Source organism: Tenrec ecaudatus, chromosome X, assembly GCF_050624435.1.
Source record: "Tenrec ecaudatus isolate mTenEca1 chromosome X, mTenEca1.hap1, whole genome shotgun sequence".
Lineage (NCBI taxonomy): Eukaryota > Metazoa > Chordata > Mammalia > Afrosoricida > Tenrecidae > Tenrec > Tenrec ecaudatus.
This window is the reverse complement of record NC_134548.1, coordinates 118,358,974-118,378,200: the sequence shown is the minus strand read 5'-3', so window position 1 is coordinate 118,378,200 and position 19,227 is coordinate 118,358,974. Positions and strand designations below refer to the sequence as shown.

Genomic DNA, 19,227 nt, shown 5'->3' with positions numbered 1-19,227 from the left:
AACATTCCCGCTTACACACAAACCATCAGCAAGAGTTTTAACATTTGAACTTCCTGATCCATTGCTTTCAAACCTTCTACCTTGTCCCCATTGTCCTTAGGATAGAGGTGGACCTGGCCACGAGGGGCTTGCACAGGGGTGGACAGTGTTTTCATTCTGTTGTATAGAGGGTTGCAATGGGTTGGAACCCACATGATAGCGCCTGCTGACAACCATAAAGGACCCTGGTGGCATATTATGTTATGAGTAGGGTTGCTAATGGCAAGGTCACCACATCTAAACCACTCATGCCTTCACAGAAGAAAGAGAAGGCTTTCGACTTCCATGAAGATTGACGAGCCTTGGAAACCCAGAAGGGTAGGGTTGCTGTGGGTCGGGGGTGGGGTAAAGGGTGGGGATGAGAAAGACTGGCAAAGAAATGAACTGACAGAGTGGCAGCTTTTGCAAGATCAGAAGATCAGACAAATGCAGGCAGTTGCTATAATCGCCTGAAACCCCCGAAGGCTAATTTGGGCAAGAGTAATAATGACCAGCATTGCCAGCACCTAGTGCGAGATGAACACGTGCTGGCTGTTACTCGATATACACTTTACTGACCTAATTTCCACAATAACCTTCTGAGGTAGAACCTAGTATTATCTGCATGTGATGAGGACCGAAGTGAGACCCAGGTTCTTCCAAAAGTTGAATTTCAGGCACAGGCAGTTTGACTCGAATTTTTCTGCTGTGCATTGGAAGACAGAATACTCTCATTTCCTCTCATCTCCTTTTCCCACAATATTCTGGGATCATCTGCGCTGTGCAATCTCATTTGTCTCCAACGCGGCCCTGGGAAGCAGGTAGGAGAGGAACAAGTATGCTGTGTCCGCTGCCGGCTCTAGTTAGCATCCCCGCAGGAAAGGAAACGCTTCTGTGATTGACAAGACAAATTCCAAAGCTGAGCTATTTTGTACTTTCTTGATATTAAAACCTCCAGAACCATCAACTCTGAAGCCAGCCTTGCCAAACAAAAAGGGAGGTGCAGACCCAAAGCAAATTTTACACCTCTTCGAATTTTTCTAGCATCAACTGGAGTGCTTCCACTGAGCTGAGAATGACATTCACGTGAAGCTGTACGGGGATGAGACCTCAGCTATTACAAGGGCTGTATTGCACTTGTCACCGTCACAGGGGAAGAGAAATTGCCATGGAAAGAAGAGAGAACTCACTAGCCAGGCTTTGCTGCCCTGGAAATGCATATAAAGAACAGGAAAAATAAAGGACGACAGAGACAGTGTTATTTAAATGCTTATTTTTAAGATGCGAGCATGGCCATGGTTCTGGAAGAAATCTATTTGGGGGGTGGGCGGCCTGCTAACCTTACTCAATGTTTGCCCTTCAAAACCACCAGCCATTCCCCCGGAGAAAGATGAAGCTTTTGACTCTTGTAAAACGGCACATTCTGGGGCACCCACGGGGGCAATTCGACCCTGTCCTACAGGGTCTCCGTGGGTTGGAATTGACTCGATGTGGCTGAATGAGTTTGGTTTGGTTGGAACAAAGGACTGGCTGGCACTATGGAGTTTCGAACTAACAGATTTTAAAACGCACTGTCTTCAAGACATTTCCTTCTCAATGATCCAAGACAAGCTTTCTCAGGCTTTGTCAACCCTGTTGGCAGCAGACTTCCTAGTTGTCTGCCTTTGAAACTGGCTGGTGGATTTGAAATAGGCTTTGTGGTTAGCAGTCCACTGCTTACCCAACAGCACCCCACCAGGGTTTCTTTCCATCTGGAAACCCCATGAAGCAGTTTTTGGCAGAGTAGATTAAGTGTTGGGCCGCTAATTGCAAGGCCTGTGGTTCAAAAGTACCAGCCCCTCAGCGGGAGACAGATGAGACTTTCAGTTCCTGTAAAGATTTATAACCTTGGAAACTCACAAGGGCAGTTGTACTATGTCTTACAGGTCTCTATGAGTCAGAATTGACTTGATGGCAGTGAGTTTGGTTCAGTTGGTTTGCTGGGCAGTTTCATTAGTGGGCTTAGTTTGGTTTGGGGGTCGCAAAAATATGTGAGGGGGAGCGATAAGAATGAAGTTTGAAGTCAGCTTATGTATGCCTTTACTGTCAGAGACCGAATCACAAATCTATGGGCTGTCTGTGGGACTTCCCCTTTGTATTTTTTTAGAATCCTAGAATCAGTCAGGATCTAAGAGAACGAGACTCAGGTGCCTTGAGTTTTTTGGGCTTTTTAAAGAAACATTTTAATTTTAAAGAACAGAAAACTCAACATATAGTACCTGAAGGAAAAAACCCCAAGAGAAATACAAGTATTGCTAGTATACCAAGTATGCCAAGGGTAGGTATAACTCAGGAATATCTGTATTTCGGGTTAAATGATGTCATCAAGATATCAAAATCTCAGTGCCATCGAGTCGGTGTCTACTCATAATGACCCTATAGGAAACAATAGACTGCCCTTGTGGGTTTCTGAGACTGTAACTCTTTATGGGAATAGAAAGCCTTGTCTTTCCTCTAAGGAACAGCTGGTGGTTTCAAACTGCTGGCCTTCTGGTTAGCAGCTCAATGTATAACTACTATGCCACCTGTTCAAGTATTTGTCCGAACCACATTTTACTGGGTTTACTTCCTATCCAAGTACTACTGTCTCCGAAGGTGGTGTTGACTGACTGTTGTCCCCACATAGATCTCAGGTCTCAATCTGAGGAGAAATAATAGCAGCCTTCATCCCATTAATTTGATTGAGTATTCTTGGCTACAATGGGACATTTGCGTCTTCCTAACCTAATTACTGACTGACACCAAAGAAATGCCTGGTGGCATAATGGTTACGTGTTGGTCTGTTAATGTGGTCAACAGATCAAAACCACCAGCTAACTGCTCTGCAGGAGAAAGATGGGCTTTCTACTTCCATGAAGAGTTATCGACCTCAGAAGCTCCCAGGGGCAGTTCTACCCTGTCCTAGAGGGTCGCTATGGGTCACAACCCACTCGATGGCGGTGAGAATCAAAGTTCAGCCTTGGAGGTGTGGAGTAGTCTCAGTCTCAGCCTGAACACGTGGACTGAGCGCGGGAAGCTGGGGTGTTTCTTTTCACCAGGCGCTCCTGTGTGTCTGCGGTGTATATTGCATGTGAGTGTGTGCATTTGGCTGGTGAGTGGAAGGCTCATCTCGGGAGTTGTTAAGCAGAGTAGATAGTAGGAAAGAGCTGCGCTATGGAGAGGAAGGGGTGGAGAAAAACTTGTTAATCAATGTAGCCTTTGATAAGTAGCTACTAATTTGTCACATAAACATACACACTGTAAACCACCCCCCTTTCTGGGGGTGGGAGGAGGGGAGGTGGTGCTAAGCAGAGAGGATATTGTCAACAGGACAACCTACGTGGAGGAGGCAGAATTGGGGGCATTTGTCCCTTCAGCCCCTTTCTACCATGGTGAAAATGGGTCCATTTTACCATTTAGATTTTCTGTGGGGTCTCAACTTCCAAAAGCTGGCAAAGACAGTGACTGGCATAGTTTAACCTCTGCAGGGGTGGAGTGGGATGGTGGGGGGCTATTTCCTTTCATCTCAGAATCCATTATGTGCCTTTGAATCTCAGTGAGGGAGCGTTTTGCAAATTGCAGGGCAAAAATAGAAACACAGCCAGTCCTCAGCAAAGCCTGAGGAGGTCAGGGCAACCTGTCCCACAGGCAGTGTTTCTGGAGAGCCCTCTCATTCCCACACATGATGCCACATCCTGGGAGTCACCTCTTCCTCTTCTGCCTTAAAGGGAGAGAGACTTGAAACGGATGGGGGTGGAGGAAGGCCAGGTCCTATGGCTTCATGCTGTTAGACCCCCCTTGAGAAGGAGTGAGAGGGCTGCAGCCTGACTTGGATCCAATCCTTCTGCCTCTCGGGGCCTTGATTTTGTCACCTGCCCCACCTGCCTCTCTGAAAGGATTACAGGTGGAGAAAATAGACTTGGCCGCTCTGTTGGAGAAAGATGAGGCTTTCCCCTCTGGTAAAGAGTTACAGCTTTGGAAACCCACAGGGGCATTTCTCTGTCCTGTAGGGTCACTGCGAGTTGGCATTGTCTTAAGGAGTGCCTTGCAAACTGCCAATCATTATACACCAGGCAGGAAATCAATGTAGTGAAGAGCGACTGCTGTTAGGCGCAGTTGACTCGATTCAGACTCCACTACTCCTGCGCCATCCTCACAGTGGTTGCCACCTTTGATCCCATTGTTTGTGTTTTTCTTTTAATCATTTTATTGGGGGCTCGTATAGCTCTTATCACAATCCATCCACCCATTGTGTCAAGCACATTTGTACATTTGTTGCCATCATCATTCTCAAAACATTTTCTTTCCACTGGAGCCCTTGGTATCAGCTCCTCATTCCCCCCCTCCCTTCCTCCTTCACCCTCCCTCCCAGGATTCCTTGATAATTTATATATATTTTTTCATGTCTTACACTGACCGATGTCTTCCTTCATCCATGTTTCTGTTGTCCATCCCCCGGGGAGGAGTTTATAGGTAGATAATGGTGATCGGTTCCCCCTTTCTCCCTCATCTTCCCCTTACCCTCCTGGTGTGACTATTCTTAATATTGGACCAGAGGGGTTCATCTGTCCTGGATTCCCTGTGTTTCCAGCTCTTATCTGTACCTGTGTACATGCTCTGGTCTAGTCGGATTTGTAAGGTAGAATTGGGTTCATGGTAGTAGGGGAGGGGGAAGCATTAAATAACTAGAGGAAAGTTATATGTTTCATCATTCTGCACCCTAACTCGCTCATCACTTCCTTGAAATCTTTCTGTACGGGGATGTCCAATTGTCTACAGATTGGTTTTGATTCTCCATTCTGCCCTCCCATTCATTTGCATTGAGATAAATTTTTGTTCTGTGCCATAGTTAGTTTATTGTGCCAGCCTGGCCAATAAACACAAGTGGCATTAATTGAAGGGTGGAGAGATAAATGGCTCGGTGAACCTCGCCTTTCTTGGCTCTTGCTCTTTGATCATCGGACCAGGGTGCAGCTGCCTTGCTTGTTCTGTGCCTCAGTTTACAGACTACACTACCTGTGGGATGCCTAGCTGGTGAACTGTGTCATTGTAAGTTGAGGTCCCTTTAAGGCCACATGATTGGAATGTACATCTCTGGAACTGGGGACTGACGGTTGGTGACCTGGCTGACAGTTGGTGATCTCTGTTGCTGTTTGCAGCCTGTGTTGATATAGCCTAGCTCTCTCTACAGAGGACTAACTGGCGGCCCTCAAGGACTGCCAGTGTCACACAACTCTTTCAGGGGAGTGAGATGTACTGAGCCATTTGTACTGCTTTATAATTTAACTGTTCATTTCTTGTATTATCTATCTGTATATAATTTAACAGTTCATTTCCTGTGTTATACATCTATCTATCTTTATAAATATATGTATAAAATTACTAGCAATCTGGTTTTGTCTCTCTAGAGAAACCTGTCTAACACATTCTGGGTCTTTGATGCCTGATAACTGGTCGGATTGACAGCTCATGATTATACAGACTGGTGTACTTCTTTCATGTGGGCTTTGTTGCTTCTCATTTAGATGACTGCATGTTTATCTTTTAGTCTTTAAGACCCCAGACGCTATATCTTTTGATAGCTGGGCACTATCAGCTTTCTTCACCACAGTTGCTTATGCACCCATTTTGTCTTCAGTGGTCATGTCAGGGAAGGTGAGCATCACAGAATGCAGGGTTATTAGCACCAAGTATTTTTGTGTTGAGGGAGTACTAGAGTAGAGAGGCCCAATGTCAGTCTGCTACCTTGATACTTGTCATATATGTACATATATCTATTTCCCTATCATTATATGTTAACATATTTATATATCTACATGCCTGTATTTTGCCCTCTATAAAGGTCCTTTGCCTCCTAGTTCTTTCCTCTATTTCCTTTTACTTTCCTCTTGTCCCACTATCATGTTCAGCCCTCATTCGGGTTCCAGTAATTCTGGTATATTGCTCTTGATCAAGTCCCAACAGGCATCTTATACACTCTTCACCATCGATTTTGGATCACTTGTTCCCTTGTCCCTTGATTGGTTGACACACACTTCCTTTCTCCCACCTCCTCCTCTCCCGTGTCCTCCCCGAACCATTGGTCCTGTTGTTTTCTTCTCCAGGTTATTTATCGTGCCTATCTTATCTAAAGCAGAGACAATAATAAGCACAAAAACAAGACCGAGCAAAAGAAAGCAACAGAAGAAAACAACAAAACAAAACAGTAACAACAACAACAACAACAACAATAAGACAATGACAAAATAGAAAAGCCTATAAACACTTCCAGGTCTGTTTGTTGACCTTTGGAGTGGTATTTCTGGTCGAATCTGATGGGTTGCCACACCCTAGCCCCAAAGTCTATTTATGGTATTCCCTGGGGACTTCATTGCTCTGCTCCCCTTGGTGTTCTGTTGCACACCCTCAGTGTTGCACACCCTCAGTGTTTCTCCCAGTGTGGTGAGTCAGATTGGGCACAATTCCCACACTGTGTCTCCACTGTTGTCCCCCATTGTGCTATGGGTCAGTGATGGATGTTGTGTCTCCTGGGGTGGGGTGGGGTTGGCCCTATGGTCCTCTCTATGTAGTGGCTGCTCTGAGCAGGAATATTGTCCTTGGGGCTTGGTGGACCATGATGTGTTCCACTCTCTCTCCTTCCATCTTCATTTGCTCCTGTGTGCTCTGATCAGATGCGCCCCTCTCCCTGAGCTGTAGCTTTAGTGCAGTCCTCTGAAGTGAATTCTTGGGGCAGGTTGTGGTGGGGGTCTATGTAGTTGGGATTGGTGCCAGAGCCATAGACCTCTCTATTGGTTCCATGAAACTGTAACTCTATCAGAGTAGAAAACCCTGTCTTTTTCCCTTGGAGCTGCTGGTGGTTTCTAACTGCTGACCTTGAAGTTAGCAGCCCAAGGCATAAAACTACAATGCCAAAATGGTTCCTTTGCCCTTAAATAAGGTTTTCTCAGGGCTTCCCATATATAGAATCAACCTCCATTTGCCCAGGGTAGTAGGTGTTTGGGATCAACATTAGCAAGTTGGGATCATGATAAACTAAATATTCTGGTTACATGAGTGACCTGATTTTCATGGACTTCAAAGAACGCACTGTACAGAGCTCGACTAACCCTAACTACGTCTTTTTTTGAGGACATAATGGGCACAACAGGTTCTTGTTAGGGCTGCAAGGACCTCTTTGCGAGCAGAATCCACTTCTGCTGTTGGGTCTAGCTTGAGGGCTCTCAGAATGAGCTTTTTTTCATTCACCAGTGAGCCTCATAGCAACCCTGGGAGGTAGGGGTGGAGTTTTTTATTTTCCTTCATTTTACAGATAAGGAAACCAATTCTGAGAGGTCCTCTCACTCACCCACGGGCTCTTGGCAAGTCAGGGGCTGCACTAGAACAAGCCCTCAGATCTGCTGACAACTAGGTCAGTGCTTATTGCCTGCCATCATACTGTGCACAGCAACTGTGCAGGGTTTTAGAAGTTTCTAAGTTTCTTCTGTTTTAGACAGGAGAAAGATGGGGCTTTGTACTCCTATAAAGACTTACAGTCGCTACACTGTACCCTGACAGGCTAATCTCCTCCCTGCAACCCTGCTGTGGGAGGACCATTGCTTGACAATCTTGGAAGGACACTTAAACCTTTAGGGTGAGTATAAGGATGCCAAGCATCACCATCTTTGCAATGGATTGTCTTCATCTAGATGAGTCCAGTGTTTTCCTCAGGGTTCAGGTAGCTCCGAGACGGTACTTTTCCTTTCAAACCTTCATCCACCAGGCATAGGCTAAACCATCAGGAGGCCAGCAAATCCTATCTACTGAATATATCCAAGGAAGGAGATGTTTTGCAGGGCCAATCGATCCATACAAGGTGCTGGGAGCCAGAAAGAAAAGTGGCTGCTTGAATAATCAAGCTGGCCTGAACCACAGGTAGAGACTGGGATACTAGCAAGCTAATGTAGATACCCATGGCATGGTGTGTCATATCAGGTTATCTGGTACTTCCCAACACACTACAGCAAATTGTCTAGTGCAGTGGTTCTCCACCTTCCTAATGCAGTGACCCTGTCAGACAGTTCCTCATGTTGTGGTGATCCCCAACCATAAAATGATTTTCGTTGTTACTTCATAACTGTAATTCTGCTACTGTTAGGAATCGTCATGTAAATATTTGATATGTACGATGTATTTTCATTGCTACAAATTGAACATTCTGAAAGCAGAGTGATTAATCATAAAACAATATATCATACCTTGTGAAATATTTATTTCTCATGACAAATAAATGAGATTTTGTCTTTGAAGCATGGTGTAGCATGGGTAACAGGCTTCACATCGGGATACTCATGTGTGAGTGTATCTGCATGTGGGCGGACCCGCCTGGAGATGGAGAGAGGAGCGGTGTCTCGGTTCCTAAGACCATTGGAAATATGTGTTTTCCATTAGTCTTAGGCAACCCCTGTGAAAGGGTTGTTCGACCTTCCAAAGGGGTGGTGACCCACAGGTTGAGAACCACTGGTCTTCTTCGGCATATCATTGCAACCTTAGTGGGTCTCTTTTTAGAGCAACAGAGGACAAGGGTGAGCGAAGGAACTGGGAGAGGGCCCCTACAGTCTGCAGGCTCTCCCTTTGGGAGTCAAAAGTTCACCAGCGACCTTAAGGTTAGTAGTGCAACATCTACCTTATCGCACCACTGGGACTCCTGAGAACATAGCGCAGGGGCATAGCTGACCTCCTTTGGCTTCCCTATTGCCACACCCTTGGGTCAGACATGCCTCCACCTTCCATCCTCCTTTGCCATGTTCTGACACCGACCATTCCACTGTGCTTCCTTGCTGGGGTCAATCATTTGTCACAATGGCCACAATGAACTCCCAGACAATACTCCCAGGAAGGGAGGGGATTAGGGGAGTTAACAGGTCACCACAAGCCAGGATTAGTAAACACTGAAGATTCAGTCATTAGGCCACAGCAGGGGTGTCAAACTGGTGTGCCCTCAGGCAGCAGGGGTAATTTTTTGTGGCCCACGGTGCTCTGAAATAAAATGAAAATAGAAAAAAAACTGTTATGAAGAACATAGTGCTTAGGGGAGATTGAGGCAATACCGTGCATACAATTCCCCGTTAACCCTTTAAATACTGAAGACGAGTAAAAATCACAAAATCAAAGTTGCTCATTTTAGTTGAGTTTGACACCCCTGGTCCACAGCAGCACGTCTCCTCAGCCAGCAGTCACGTTTCTCTCTGATTCTTAGCCTCTCAGCCCACGGGGTCCCTGGACTCTGCCTCACAGTCTGAGTCTCAGGCCAGTTTAGAAGAAGGTTGCCCCCTGTCTGGGTGCTGCTCCTCCATCTCCATGCCTCTGGTCTTTGCCTGTGCCACTTTAGACAGACTCTGTGTTCCAGCCAATGTCCTCATGCACCGCGTGTCTGTTGAAGGAGATTTAAGTGTTGCTATGATGGTGAACAGGTTTCAGAAGTGCTCCCAGAATTGGAAGAAAGGTCTGGAGATCTGCTTCTGAAAATCAGTCAGTGGGCACACTGGAAATCACCTATGTTGTGTTACTTAGATGTAGCACAGTTTTTCAAAGAGAAACTCTGTGGATAACAACAACTCCCCCCTGTTATACATGAGGTCTTCTTGAGGTGGAGGCTGACTCCACTGCTACTGTCCCTGTGGCCGCATGGTTAGCTTGGAGCAGAACTTGCTCCTTTTCTTCTCTTTCATTGGGGGCTCGTACAACTCTTATCACAATCTATATATCCATCCATTGTGTCAAGCATATTTGTACATTTGTTGCCATCATCTTTCTCAAAACATTTGCTTTCTGTTGAGCCCTTGGTATCAGCTCATTTCCCCCCTCCCTCCCAGCACCCCCTTCCTTCACAAATCCTTGAGAATTTATAAATTATTATCATCAGTCTTCCACTGTCTGACGTCTCCCTTCACCCATTTTTCTGTTGTCCGCCCCCCAGGGAGGAGGTTATATGTAGATCGTTGTAGTCGGTTCCCTCTTTCCAACCCACCCTCCCTCTGCCCTCCAGGTATTGCCTCTCTCACCACTGGTCCTGAGGGGTTCATTTGCCCTGGATTCCCTGTGTTCCTGGTTCCTATCTGTACCAGTGTACATCCTCTCATCTAGCCAAATTTGTAAGGCTGAATTGAAATAATGATAGTGGGGTGGGGTGGGGAGCATTTAGGAACTAGAGGAAAGCTGTATGTTTCATCTTTGCTGCATCCTGTCTGGCTCGTCTCCTCAGAACTCGCTCTTGAGCCCAGGTTTCTTGCCTTTTAATACTTTCTTAGTTCACCTGGCATCATTCCTTTGAAGAGTGGCCTCACCTGCCCTGTGTAGAGGGCCAGACTTCAGTCCCTAGCCTCCTTCTCACAAGGAAAATAACAGAGTCGTCAGAACTCATCTGATAAGCCCTGGGCACTTCTCTCCCTAGTGATTGAATTCACCTGCCTTCTCATTCTGAACGTGGGGATATTGCCTCTTGGCTCTTTATTGCTTTTGCTCAGGTGATAGAATCAAGACAATGTCTTTATAGGAATGTTATTAGCATTGCTCCAAGTCAGTAGTGTCTCCCAGACAATCACTGTGTTCTGGTTCTCAGAAGCTGGGCCTTCAAGCCCAGAGGGCTGGCCTCAATTTCCAAAAGGTTTGACCAGGAGACAACTTACTTATTAACGCCCCTGGCCCTCAATTTCCTTAACTGTAAAAAGAGAAAAACCAGATTCGGGCTTGAGGGTGAAACTAAGATGAGATGCTATGTTTGTGAATGCTTTAAAACAAACGAACACAAAATGGAGCAGTTTAGAACTCTGAAGTCTCCATGTTATTCAGCTAGCCAAATAATGGCAGAAGCCCTGGTGGTGTAGTAGTCAGACCACCAGCCACTCCTCCAGTGAGCCAGAGCCTCGGAAACCCACAGGGGCAGTTCTACCCTATCCTCCAGGGTCACTATCAGCAGCAGCCAGTCGATGGCAGGGAGCTTTGGGTTGAAAGTAAAATAAGAAGTTGAGCAGCCAGCATGGGAAAGCGAGTATCTCAGGATCACAAGGCCTGGCTGCTTCGATTAGAGTTGAGTGGGAAGAACAGAATTAAGTGAGTGGTGGCAACACAGCCAATAATGCAAAGCCAGAGATGACCAGGGCCAAGTGCTATGGGTACGAGTCCTGGTGCTGTCGTGTTTACGTGTTGGGCTGCTAACCATGAAGTCAGCAGTTCAAAATCACCAAGCCCCTCCTTGGGAGAAAGATGGAGCTTTCTACTCCCATGAAGTGTTATTCTCAGAAACTCACAGCGGTACTTCTACCCTGTCCTCTGCGGGCGCCATTCATTGGCATCGACTCGATAGCAGTGAGTGCAAAATGATATGGGTAGGCTAGAGGTGAGAGCGTAGTGGAAGGCCGTGATCAGGGAAGGCTTTCTGGAAGACCTTTGAGTTGAGCTGTGAGCAACAGTGGTGCAGGGAGTGAGTCAGAATGCCATGGCAAGATTTCATTCTGAGAGGGCCACTCTCTGTCCGACATCACCTCTCTAGCACTCTCTGCACAGTGTCTTATGCCCTCAGAGACCACGGCCAATAAGGAACCTTGGTTGTACTGTGGGATAAGCATTGGGCCACTAACCTCAATGTCAGCCTCCGGAACGATTAATGCAGCTGTCTTCTCCCCTAAAACGTTCCAGTGTCAAACTTAAAATTCATGTAGGGTCATGATGAGTCAGAATTGACCCGATGGCAGTTGGAGGGGTGGCACAGTGTTTCAGCACTTGGCTGCCAGCTCCAAGGTAGGCAGTGTGAATCCATCAGTGACTTTGTGGGAGGAACATGTGGCAGTCAGCTTCTGTAAAGACTGCTGCCTGGGAAACCCTCCATGGCAGTTCTCTCTGTCCTAAAGTGCAGCGTTGCTAGGAGTCAAGACAGCCTCAGCAGCAGTGGTGTTTGCATTATTTGTAAGGCCTTGGCCACTACAGTCCGAGCAGTTCCTGCAGTGCTATGAAGTCCACAGAGAGGGTTCATTGGTCTAGTTAGACGTTATCAGGTTGGTTCTGACCCAGAATGAAACCCTGCCTGGTCTTTCCCCGGCCTCACAGTGATGCCCACTGTGGCAGCTGTACTGTCAATCCATCTCCTTGAGGATCTTCCTCTCTTTTGCTGCCCCTCTCCTCTACCAAACGTGATATCCTCTCCTGACAATAAATCCAAAGTGTATAAGACCAAGTCTTTCCACCCTTGATTCTAAGGAGCACTCTGGCCGTGCTTCTTCCAAGATGGATCGCTTTGTCTCTTTCACTAGTCCATGGTATTTTTCATTGGTTTCTTTATTCAATGTCCAACTTTCACATGCATCTGAGGCAACTGAGAAGACTATGACTTGGGTCAGGTGCACCTCAGTCCTCAAACTGACCTTCTTGCATTTCATTACTTTCAAGAGATCTTGTGAAGCAGATTACCTAAAGCAATGAGTCCTTTGATCTCTTAATCACTGCTTCCACGAGCATTACAAAATCCTGGACAACTTCAATGTTTTCTCCATTTATCGTGATGTTACCTATTGGTTCAGTTGTGAGGATTTTGATCTTATTAACATTGCATTGTCATCTATACTGAAGGCTGCAATCCATGATCTTCATCAGCAAGTGCTTCAAATCCGCCTCTATTTTCCCCAGTAAGTTTGTGTCATTTACATATGAAAGTTTGTTAATAAGACTTCCTCCAATCCTGATGCCACATTCCTCTTCAGATAAGCCTGCTTCTCTGAGCATTTGCTGATCATATAGATTGAGTATGTATGGGGAGAGGGTACAACCCTGTCTAACACCATTCCTGATTTTAAATCATGCAGTTCACACACTGCCTGTTGATCCATGTCCGATTCCACATGAGCACAATGAAGTGGTCTGGGATTTCCATTCCTCTCAAGGCTACCCATAGTTTGTTATGATCCACACAGTCAAATGCCTTGGTACAGTCAATAAAATACAAGTTAACATCTTTCTGGTAGTCTCTCCTTATAGTCAAGATCCATCGGATTTCAGCAATGATATCTCTTGTTCTAAGTCCTCTTCTGAATCCATCCTGTCAATGTCCTGCTACAACTGTTGTTGGATGATCTTCAGTAAGACTTTATTTCATGTGATATCAGTGATATTATTTTGTAGTTTGAGCATTCTGTTGGGTCATCTTTCTTTGGATTGGGTACAAACATGGATCTCTTCCAGTCAGTTGGCCAAGTAGATGTCTTCCAAATTTCAAGATGAGAGTATGCTTCCAGTGCTTCATCAGCTTGTTGAAACATTTCGATCGGTGTTCCATCAATTCCTGGAGCCTGTTCTTGGTTCATGCTTTCAGTGCAGCTTGAGCTTCTTCCTTCACCACCTTTGGTTCTTACTCATGTGCTACCTCCTAAAATGGTGGAATATCGACTAATTCTTTTTGGTTATTGTGACTTGTGTAGTTTTTCCATCTTTTTTCAATGTCTCCTACATCATTCAATATTTTTCCCATAGGATCTTTCCATATTGCAACTTGAGGCTTGATTTTTTTTTCCCCTTGAGTTCTTTCAGTTTAAGATATGCTGAGAAGGTTCACCCCTTTGGGTTTCCTAACTTTGACTTTACACATGTCCTCATAGTATTTGGCTTTATCTTAACCTGCCATTTGAAATTTTCTATGGAACTCTTTGATGTTATCATTTCTTCCATGGCTACTCTATGATTAGGAGCACATTTCAGAGTTTCTTCTGACAACCACTTTGTTCTGTATTTCCTTTCCTGTTACTGTAAATGACTCGTTGTTTTCTTCATGAAGGATGTTCTTATTATCCTCCAACAGCTCATCATGCTTTCCCTCATTAGTGTCCGAGGAGTCAAATATGCTCTCGAAATGTTCTCGAAATTCAGGTGTTATAGACTCAGGGTCGTATTTTTTAATAATTTTATTGGGGGCTCTTACAACTCTTATATCAATCCATACGTCAATTGTAACAAGCATATTTGTACATACGTTGCCATCATCCTTCTCTGGACATTTACTTTATATTGAACCCTTGGTGTTAGCTCCATTTCCCCTTCCCCCCTCGTGGCCCCTTGATAAATGATAAGTGATTATTAATATATAATTTTCATGTCTTACACCGACTGTTGTCTCCCTTCTCCCACGGTTTCTGTTATTCATTTCCCCCAGGGGTCGGTTATGTGTCATTTATCATGTTTAGTTCCCCCTTCTGCCTGTCCTTCCCCCTGCCCTCCTGGTATAACTGCTCCTATTATTTTTCCTGGATTCCATGGGTCCTGGGCTCTTATGTCTTATCTGTACCTGTGCACATGCTTTGGTCTAGCCCGCAGTGAAAGACAGGACTGGAGTCATGATAGTGGAGGTTGAGGAAGTCTCAAGAAACCAGAGGAATATTGTGTGTTCCATCAGTGCTTTACTGCACCCTGATTGACTTATCCCTTTTCTATGATTCCTTTGTGAGGGGATGTCCTATTGTCTACAGATGACCTTTGGGTCTCTGCTCCGACTCCCTTTGTTCTCAGCAACATGGATTTTGTTTGTTTTGGATCTTTGTCAGAGCCAGCCGACTAGTCGACCAGTCCTGAAAGGGGGAGTGAGGATTAAGGAAAAAAAGAGAGACAGAGAGTATTGGGAGGGCAACAGTCTGATGGACTGAAGCGCCCGAGTTTATTCTACACACTCCTTATATCCATGCAGAAACAACCTGGGGTTAATTATCTCATTGTTAAGCAAGCACATTTGATACACATAGCAACTCTATTTTCTGCCAAGCCAGACATCCTTGAGAAAATTAAACCACCTGTTTCTCCAAGACCTTGCATACTTTCTTGTCCTTGACAGTCTGTTCAAAGCGTATAGTCACAGAAGAAATCAGCAAACACCGACACATAGGTCATGAGACTTCTCAGCCATTTCAAGGCTGAGTCTTAATGGCCTTCAACAGGTCTTCTGATGCCTGTTACCTGCTCCTGGTGACACCTCATGATCACACAGGCTGGTGTGCATCTTCCATTTGGACTTGTTGCTTCTCTGCTAGATGGCCACTTGTTTATCTTCAAGACCCCAGAAGCTACATCTTTTGATACCCGGGCATCATCTGCTTTCTTCACCACATTTGCTTACACACCCATTTTGTCTCAGCGATTGTGTGGTCAGGGTCATATTTTTGACTCTTTTGTATTTGTTTTAAATTTCTTCAGCTTTGTCCTGAATTTGCATACAAGCAATTAATGGTCTGTTCAACAGCAGGCCCCTGGTCTGGTTTTAGCTGCTGATATTGAGCTTCTCCAGTATCTCTTCTCATAGATGTAGTCAATTTAATTTCTGTGTATTCCATCTAGAGAATCCCATGTATATAGTTGCCTTTTGTGTTGTTGAGCAACAGTATTTGCTATGAACAAGTTGTTGGTCTTGCAAAATTCTATCATGTGATCTCCAGCTTTGTTTCTATCACCAAGTGCATATTTTTGAACGATTGTTCCTTCTTCCTTGTTTCCAACCTTTTCATTTCCATTGCCAATACTTATCAGTGTATCCTGATCGCATGTTTGATCAATTTCAGACTAAAATCGTTGGTAGAATTATTCAATTTCCGCATCACTAGTTTTTGTGGTTGGTGGATAGATTTGAATAATAGTTTTTATTGATTGGATTTCCTTGAAGGGGGATAAATATAATCCTATCACAGACAGCATTGTACTCCATTACTGATTTTGCAGTGTCCTTTTGACAACAAATGCCACCTCATTCCTCTTGATTATATTATCCCCAACATAGTAAATCATGTATGTCCAATTCAAAAGGGCCAATACTAGTCCATTTCAGCTCACTAATGCCTAGGAAATCTAACTTTGTGAGTTCCATTTCAATTTTGACCACTTCCAATTTTCCTAGATTCATACTTCGCATAATCCAAGTTCTGATCATTAGCAGGTTTTTGTAGCTCTTTCTCCCCACCCTATCAGTAAATGTAAATCCTGAAGGCTCCACTCCCACAGGCTTTACCCACCCCTCTCACATCACTGTGACCGACTCTTCTTAGAGGAATTGTCTCCTTCTCAGTGACTCCTCCTCAGTCACATCTGGAAGCTCCCTCGAAACCTCTACTCTTTGAATAACCCAGCTGGCATTTTAAATACCAGTGACATACCATACACCATTACAGCAACACACAAGCAACCACAGGATGACAAACTGACAGACAAGTGGTAGTCATTGGTCTAGAGGGGCCACAAAGAGGAAATGATGCTGTGGATTAAGAGAAAGATGGCATCTCATGGAGATGACAGTGAGCTAGACAGTGTAATTCTGACACTGGGCATCTATTTATCCGCCCTTGACTGACAAGCTCGCTGTCTCACCAAGCGTCTCAGTCTCTGATGGGCCTGCTCATGGTCAGAAAGCATTGACAGTGTCCTGAAAATCTTCTTCCTTACCACCACTGGGTGGCAGTAGTCTTAGTTTTGTTGTCTGTAGGGTTTTCATTTTGTTTTGTTGGCATTCACTCAGTCACTCACTTGCTAGTAGCCCTTCTGGTGAAGTGGCTTTGAAGTGGTTACACATTGGGTTGAGTTGCTAAATGCAAGTTCAAACCCACCAACTTCACCAAAGGAGAAAAATGTTTGATTTTTTTTTTAATCCCGTAAATTTCGAGTTCCAGTCATGGAAACTCAAAGGGGCAGTTCTACCTTATTCTATAGAGTCACTATGAGTCAGCATAGACTTCACGAATGTGAATTTGGTTTGATTTTGTTACTCACTCACTCACTGCCATGGAGTCAATTCTGATTCATAGTGACACAGTAGGGCAGAGTAGACCTGTCCCTGTGGGTTTTCAAGAGCGCAAAGGTTTTGGGCAGTAGAGTCTCATCTCTCTCTTTCTGAACAGGTGGTGGTTTTGAACTGCTGACCTTGCAGTAGCAGCCCAACTTATAGCCCATCATGCCCCCAGGGCTCCTTTCTCAAAATAAGCATATCAAAATAATTTTGAGGGTTGAAAGCAGTCCACATTTACAACCCCCCTCCCACACACTTTCTTTTTCAGACTCTTTGTCTTTGGTTCCTTCAAGTGGCATTCTTTTTATATAGGAGATAGATTTGGACCCTTTTGCCCGTCTCTTAGCCTACCTCTGAAAGTGTTCCATTTTCTCAGTAACCCTTTCAAACTGTGCTGCCTAGCGTCAAATAGGAAACTCTAAGAGCGGGCTCCAGAGGAGATTGAAAGGTGACAATTATTTTCTGAGATTGACAAAATAACTTGGATTAATAAGCCAACGAACTAACCACTGCTATCTAGCCAATTCCAACTCCTAGCATCTCTATATAGGGTTTCTGAGGCTGTAAATCTTTATGGAATCAGAAAGCCTCGTCTTTTTCCATTGGAGTGGATCAAAACACTCAATCAAAGTCACTACCATCAAGTCAATTTCAGCACATAGAAGAAGGACAGGAGAGACATGCCCCTGTGGGTTCGGGAGGCTGTGAATCTTTGTGGGAGCAGAAAGCCTCGTCTTTCTTCCTTGGAGCAGCTGTAGATTCCAGCCATCTATCCTGCACTTAGAAGTCCAACACGTCACCAACCCACTATGCCACCAGGGCTCCTATACTTGGATTTCATATGCGTGACCTCAAATTGCAGCCACATTTTCAGCCAAATTATCTAGCTCCCTTAAACGTTTGGTTCAGAGCATTCTTGTGCAACTCAGCTCAAAGCCCCATAACTTCCTGGGTTTGTTTTCATGTGAATGGCTGCCCACCATGTTTCTCCTCTTCTGACCTCACAAGTGGACCTTCAAACTTGGTATCAAGTCATCCCCCCACCTTGAGATTATTTAAATTTCACTTCTTCTTATGTGTTTTGTTTGTTTTAGCTCAGTATTCCAGTCTACCTGAGTTCATTTTGAATCTCGATTCAACGCATTTGAAATCCCTGCCAGCTTTGAGTCATCAAGAGACGGGGTAAGTCCATTGTGTATGCCTTCTAAGTGAGGAATTCACGTGGGAAAAGCCCATGGCCTTTCTCTGGAGACCTTTCTGCTGGACACTTTGAATCACATTATTGCGTCACTTGCCCATCCATTTGATTGTACTATAATCTGGCTAATGGTTATTGGCTCATTTTAGTTTATTGAGGACAAAGTTTTAGGAGAAAATTTCAGAGGCCTTGCTTCTGCATCAGAGATACATGGTGATTTCAGAAGAAAGGTTGCATGAGCATGGCAGGGAGAGCATCACTGAAGATTGGAGCTTTGCCGATAGCATTCCTGGTTTTCCAATGATCCACATCTGGTTGGCTTGTTGTCAAGGTCAGTATCATGTAAGCACATACATTAGAAAATGAAAGTCCCATTGTAATTCTGTGCATAGACACCCCACCAGATAACCAAGGTCGGTATATAGTAGTGTGCATTCATAAAGGCAGAGGTTGGATTTAAATGAAGTCCTACTGTAGAGACTCCTGTGTGACATGGGCTGCTAACCACAGGTCGGCAATTCAAAACCACCAATAGCTTTCTACCCCAGTAAAGAGTTACAGTCTCAAAAACCCACAGATGCAGTTATACCCTGCCCTATAGGCTCACCCGGAGTCAGAATTGAGTCAATGACAGTGTGTTAGACCAGGTTGACTAGAAAAACAAATTCAGTGACACTTATATGTGTGTGAGAGATCTATATATTTAGAAGAAATGGTATATTAAGCAAACAGCCCAGACCAGTCCAGATCAAGTTCTTAAGCCCAATACTAGTCCATAAGTCCCTCTTTAGCCTCATGCAACAACATGCAATGATGCAAAATTCAGGCATATCATAAGCTGGTGGATGGAGAATCTTGGGGATCCAATGGCAGTGGATGTGTCTCCAGGGCCCTGGCCATCACCAGAAGGTGAAAGTAGAGGAAGGACGGGCAGGTTCTCAGGACCCTCCTAAGAACAAGGTCATGCACACAAGGAGGCACCATCAGACTGTGACCTGATTGACAGCCCAGATTCTACCCCTACACTTTTATGTCTTCAAGTTGACGTGAAATGTTGAAAGTACCGCAGGCAATGAGATTGAAAAAGGACATCAAGCTTGGTAAAGTGGAAAGGCTAGCAAAAAAGAGGAAAGACCCTCAAGGAGGATTGGTTGACGGACTGGCTGCAACAATGGTATCAAACATCACAACCATTTTGAGGTTTGCACAGGAC

The 19,227-nt window shown here is 44.8% G+C and overlaps 1 protein-coding gene across 3 annotated transcripts in view; it reads left to right on the top strand.

The window, feature by feature from the left end:
• The window catches only part of PAK3 (p21 (RAC1) activated kinase 3), a 333,228-nt gene that overhangs the window by 45,058 nt on the left and 268,943 nt on the right, over positions 1–19,227 (top strand). For all 3 annotated transcript variants that reach the window (XM_075538540.1, XM_075538538.1, XM_075538541.1), the window contains exon 2: positions 17,911–17,998. The gene's annotated coding sequence lies outside the window, so the exon portion shown is untranslated. The remainder of the gene's footprint in view (positions 1–17,910; positions 17,999–19,227) is intronic.